This window comes from Ischnura elegans, unplaced genomic scaffold (assembly GCF_921293095.1).
Source record: "Ischnura elegans unplaced genomic scaffold, ioIscEleg1.1, whole genome shotgun sequence".
Lineage (NCBI taxonomy): Eukaryota > Metazoa > Arthropoda > Insecta > Odonata > Coenagrionidae > Ischnura > Ischnura elegans.
Genome location: NW_025791680.1, coordinates 114,474 through 120,732, shown reverse-complemented (window position 1 = coordinate 120,732; position 6,259 = coordinate 114,474).

The following is a 6,259-nucleotide window of genomic DNA, read 5'->3' as shown; positions in this document are numbered from 1 at the left end:
TGCATACTTTTTAACATAAAATTTGAGATCGTATTTGTGAACCGTGAAGTTCAACTCACCCACAAAATTTTACACTTTGGGAATTGCCACCACAGGCACTATTACAATTCGCTTAATCTTCTCCCATGAAAAAAAAACCGCTTTCAAACACGACCTTCTCCCGATTTCGGTTTCTGGCCAATTGAGAGGGAGCCTTTCCCTCTCGACAATGTGAATAGCAAATACTTTTTTGTCACAGATGTAGGCCATCTCTGCGAGAATTTCCACTCATATTTTGTTAACCGAATCTTCATATTTTTTCTTAGTTTTTCTCTCATTTCTGCAGTCGTTTGAATTTTTTCCAAAGGTTTGAGGAGATAATTTCATCCAAGTAGTCGAGAAAGTTCTAATAGCGGTCCGTGCCCAATATTGATGGAACCATTGGGAGAATGATGTTAAGGAAAGTCTCGTTCGCATCCTCTACTAGCGTTCATTTGAGGATCCCGCGGGGACGAGAGTGGAAAGGGTTTCGTAATCCTCCGCCAACCTCGCCAGAAGAGGCACGCGGTAATGTCGCTTTGCGGTTTCCTCCGAGTGGCGTAGAAATTCTGCCACCCGGCGGTTGGTCCCCTGATCTTTTTTAGTGGATAATGTTGATACCAACATCCTTAAGGAGGTTGAGCTGATTTTCCTCATATTATTATTTTCTAAATCCTTATTAAATCCGACGGAAAAATTTTTGCATGGTCCTCCTTCCGTGTTCATTAGAAACGCGTCCGTCTTTGCGCTCAGAACTCGTAGCTATGGGAAAAAGAACAGTTAACAGATGAAGACTTATGTGCACACCGGAAGTGATAACCGGGTTATACTAGTTCATTTGCTAAATCTTTAAATAAATCGTTCGGAATTAGTTTAAATATCTGTGTAAATATTTGCATTCTCGATTCTGGTACGATTAATACCATACCCAGACTAAAATACAAGGAAAAAGAAAAGTTTTTTTACTCACCCATAGACGGAGCTACATAGCAAAATATGTTTTAAGGGTCATCCTCCACTATTACTTGGGCACATCCGATGATGGCAGTTTTATGCTTTGCCACGTAAATCACATATGCTTTGCGTCCACGGACTAATTGGGCATTCTCGACTTCTGCAATCGTCATGTTAGTGGCCACTCCGCTCCTTTGTGCGGTCTTCGTGAGGGTTACGCATCCCAAAAATCGGACTACACGCAACAATCCGTTGGCGATTTCCTGTGAGTCCGGTGTGTAACTGCTGAGTTGCTTGCCATAGTCCGTTTTCTGATGCTCCCTGGCAATACTTATCTTTCCGCCGCCACAGGCCCAGTTCAATTTCAAGCTTTGGACAATGTTCTGGACATAATTCTTCGCCGACGCCGGTGATCCTCCGGCCTCCGCATATAGATATAAATACCGCATTTGTTCCTCGTATTCAATCCACGCCTTCCTCTTGGCAATGTGGCCCGTGAAGTCATTCAACCTGGAAGAGAAACTTATGAGACGGTTTACATTCCTGGTGTGGTTCATATGGTCTTCTTTTCCCCTTTACAGCTTCCAGTGATCGTAAAGCTGCTTGATGAAATTATGTTCATCGCTGCATTCATCTCAACCATTTAGGCCGGTTGCTTTTAAATCAAGTACTACTGTTTTGATATCACGACCCATAGAAGCTAAGGTTGACTTCGGGAGAGACTGAAATATGAATCAATTTGTTCACTTAATCGGGCTCTTTGAGGTAGAGAATCATGTTCATCTGTCGCTTTTACCACATTTAAAATGCCGAAATACGAAATTCTTGAAAAATGAGTTTTGCTAAGGAATTGGTAAAACACTTACCTTCTTCGCCTCCTCGATACCCGGCTGGTTTGTTACCCCTTCAGGCGACGAGCTTATATTCTCTGCGTCAACACCCACGCCTGCGTCATTAGAAGATGCGTATGCAGCGGGTGGTAGGTCATCATCTCCACTGCCTCATCATGTCTTACTCCTAAGAGAAGTCATCTATGATAAATGAGAAGTTTTCACGAAATAAATCAAGGACGATAATTTTAATACGTCATCTAAAGCACACGTATACAAACATCAACAACGTAAGAAAATCATGAACGTATCTTATCTCCTTTTGAATGGAAAACGCCTTTAGATTTTTTACTTATATTCTTAAATATCTCCAATATAAGAAACATAATGAACAACACTATTTTTTATTATTTACCGGTTCATTTATCAGACAAAAAACTTTCTTCGACCACCATTAATGTTTGCATTTTCAATGAAAAGCAACAAAAATGATTAAATATGATATAATATTTACTGTATAATCATGACAAATGATCGGATAAATGATATTATTATCATCTTAAGGCTATAATAAGGTTGAGAACTATTGAGTACCCTCACGGTCATAAAATTCAATTATTTTATACAAAATTTTGTCAACACTTATGCGTGTAAACAGAAATAGCAGTTATTCGCATCATTCAATAAGGATATTTCCTATAAAAATAGCAAATATGGCCAGAATTATAAGATCAATCTAATAAGTCCAACATAGGCCATGAAGAAGCGATAATATCTGTGATTCCTGATACGAAATTACGATAATATTCCGCTTGTCGACAAAATTATGAATGGAGTGATTCTACATCTCATACCGAATGAATAAATATAAGAATTTCATTCCACTCCTATCCGTCCGAAGGGTTAGACTTGGCGGAAAAGTGGGCCGAAGTATTCCCATGGGTTTGATTCGGGCATTCGAGCGCATGATATCTGTATTTGCTGAATTTCATTTTGATCTAACATCAATTCAAATAGTCCATAATTTTAGACATACCTAAGGTTCTTTTCTTAAAAAAATGTATCGACGGAAGAAAATGCAAACTTGTTATTTGCAAGGATTAACCCTAGAGTTAAGGATTACCAATACATAATGAGTCTCTTTATTCTATGTTCGGGCGTATATAATGTTATTGCAAATCAAATATTTTTTCGTGGAAAGTTGAAATGGAAATATCTCGAAACCGTCGTATTTATTATGGGCCAATAGGATACTTCTATAAGAAAATTCTAACTCTAAGTAAGCTTTATGAAATCGAAGCTTTTTAGGATGGCCTAGAAAAGTTTCAGAAACTAATACACAACCGTCCTTAGAAAACATGTAATGAATAACGCTATATTCATCAAAGGCGCGTCTTAAAGTTTGCAACTTTAAAAAACCTACAGAGTAGAGATATGCCTTTTTATGTAACACACTAATGGACTGAAATGTATTTACCTCTAAAAATCATGTATTTGTTTTGTCGGCAAATTGATAACTGTGCATTTTAAAAATCTCAGAGACAAGTCAAGTGGATTAAAAACACAGATCTATCTCGTGATAGTGAACGTAGAATTTTCGGTGGTATGTAATTTGAACATAAAATAAACATATTTAATAAATAATTTTCTGTAGTTTGAATATGTTATAGAATTCAACTTCTAATGTGAAAACCGGGCGGGACACTCAAAATATTTAACCAATTCTGAAAAAAAACAGTTCAGAAAAACGCCTTATGATTCATAATTTGTACTCGTACATATCTCCGTTCTAGTAGAGAAAAATTATTAACTTAACAATTATTCATTCGCTTCCGGAAAATTTTCAAAGAAGAAACATAAGCGTTAGGGGGTCGTTCAATTACTATCGGTCCAAAAGGACAGACATGGCTCTTGGAGGTAAAGAAATCATTTTCATCAGTCGCTTATACCACATTTAAGATGCCGAAGAATGAAATTCGTGAAAAATGAGTTTCGTTAAGGAATTGGCGAAAACACTTACCTTCTGCGGCTCCTAGATACCCGGCTGGTTTGTTACCCCTTCGGGCGATGAGTCTATATTCTCCGCGTTGATACCCACGCCTGCATCGATGGAATAGGAGGATGCAGCGGGTGTTAGGTCATCGTCTTCGGCCTCCTCATCATGGACTGACTCGTAAAAGAGAAGTCATCTATGATTAGTGAGACGTTTTTACGAAATAAATCAAGGAAAAGAGTATTTATTACGTGATCTTTAACACACCTTTTCACTTTCACAGTCTTTTGAAAAGTCATTCGTCGTTCGCTTGAACCCTTTTGAACGGCGTTCCTCGAACTAGAAAGAGAACCATCCTTATTAAATATCGGAAATCATTCATTGCCTAGAGAATAACATATCAATTGTAAAATATCGACTTACATTTTTTATGGCAGGAGAAAAGCTGTCTTCTTATTCCAACTCTCTCATATCGGTGCTGCAGGCCACTAACAAGTTTGTTCCTGAGGGATAAATTTGATTTCCAAGCTTGGCAAGTCCTTTGATTACTAACTTTTTGTTACTCCGCCATGATTGTCCAAATATGTACCTCACGTAGTCCTCTGGGTATCTCGATACTCCCTTGCCGTCTAAGAAAGTTTCGAACTTTTCACATGATTCTACTTTATCTCGCCCCAGGGAGTAGGAAATGTATTAGTGAGCAGCCATTATGTGCCGAGCGATGTATGTTTTCATACGACTCCCGCACACGGGGCATGGTTTCAAGGCCTCCACTGTGTCCAGCGCCATTCTATTCGTTATGCATCTGCTCCTGCTAGGCAGATTTGAGGAAGTTCTCGGTACCACCGAACCCTGGTGTCCGTCCGCTTCTCTCGGAGATTTATCACCAGTATATATTACGAAATCCGAAGCGGAGTCATCTCTTCGCTCAACATGAGGGATTGCCTTTTCAACGTTCTCAGTCAAGTCCTCCTCACTCTTAGATTCTTCTGCGGGTGAGGGTACAAAATCTAAGTCAGAGTCATCTCTAGATACTACAGACGGCCTTGCCTTATTGCCGTTATTTTTGGTTGAGCCACATTTCTTTCGGTAAATAAGTTGGAGCCAACCTAAGATTCTCCTCTTATTAATTCTTCCTCGTTCTCCTCCTCTTCGATGGGGATATGGGCATTGAAGACATCTGTTTAACCTTTTCGAGCCGAGCTCCTTCGCGGGAAGTTGCTTCTGGCTCTACGAAGGGTTTGAGATTTTCTCTTTCTCCCCGTACGGAGTTTTTTTTCGGCTCGGGACTGACCAGGTAGTCGCTTCCTCCCCTTAATGACCTTTCCTAGTGGGGATAATCCTCAACCCTTTTCCCCGAGAGCGGCCCATCCCGGCGTACTTTTGCGGTCAGTTAATTGTTACCAGTGCAATTTTAATTTTTTTTAATTGTTACTGTTGCATTAAATGTCAGTTCATCAATGTATTCCTTTCATTTTGCAATGCCTGTAGAACTTTTAAACGAAGTTCTACGGTTATTTTTATGGTTTTCAGCAAAACGGCATTACATCATGGACCAACAAATACTTTAAAGGGAATGAAATCTTTCAATGTTCCTTTCAATATCTATTATTTTAAAGCAAATTTGCTTGCATAAATATAAATTCATATTACGCACGAAATAAGAAAAAATACAAAACAGAATAAATTTCCCATCCTTCTTTTGCATCCGGGCTTTGGACCGGCGAAGTTTCAGACACATCGCTATCCGAGCCACCATCCTCGTCTTCACTGTCTGTTTGCGTGAGTATTTCCAGGATCGATTGATCCGTTACTAGCCGGGACATTTTCCCAGTGCAAGTTAAGTCCAGGAAATTTGCCTAACGCTCCTCTCGGCCAAGCAACCCCGAACAGGTCGAGAACGTAAGCAAAACTAACGAAAGCGAAACGAAAGGCACTTCAAGAAAAAAATCCTGGCTGTATAATTCCAAGAAAAAATGTAATTCCACCGAAACATCATTTGAAAAAAAAAATCCTTGCAGGAGGAGAAAGGGGAATGCATACATAACATTTACGGTTAAATTTGAATACACGCCAAGAAAATTTTCAAAAGAAAATTAGCTTTTCCGAGAAGGGTGAGGTTATCATCTTCCACGTACATATTTCCGTAGGAGAATACTTACACCAATATACTCTTGGGTCTTCCAGTTGGAGGATGATAAGTTTTTCCTAGAAAACATTAATGCGCTAATGTGTCCCGAAATAAGCCCGTGAGGGGCACAAAGCAGACCACCCGGATCCTGACCAGAGAAGCAAGATATGAGAGTAATTACCTGGGTGGTGCAGTTCTCTTTCATTCATGGTATGGGCTGCATCGCACAACAGGGTTCCACAGAAACCATCACAATAGGTAGCGGAATGCGTACAGATAGTTAACGGCTAAATTTGAATACACGCCAAGAAAATTTTGAAAAGAAAATGACCT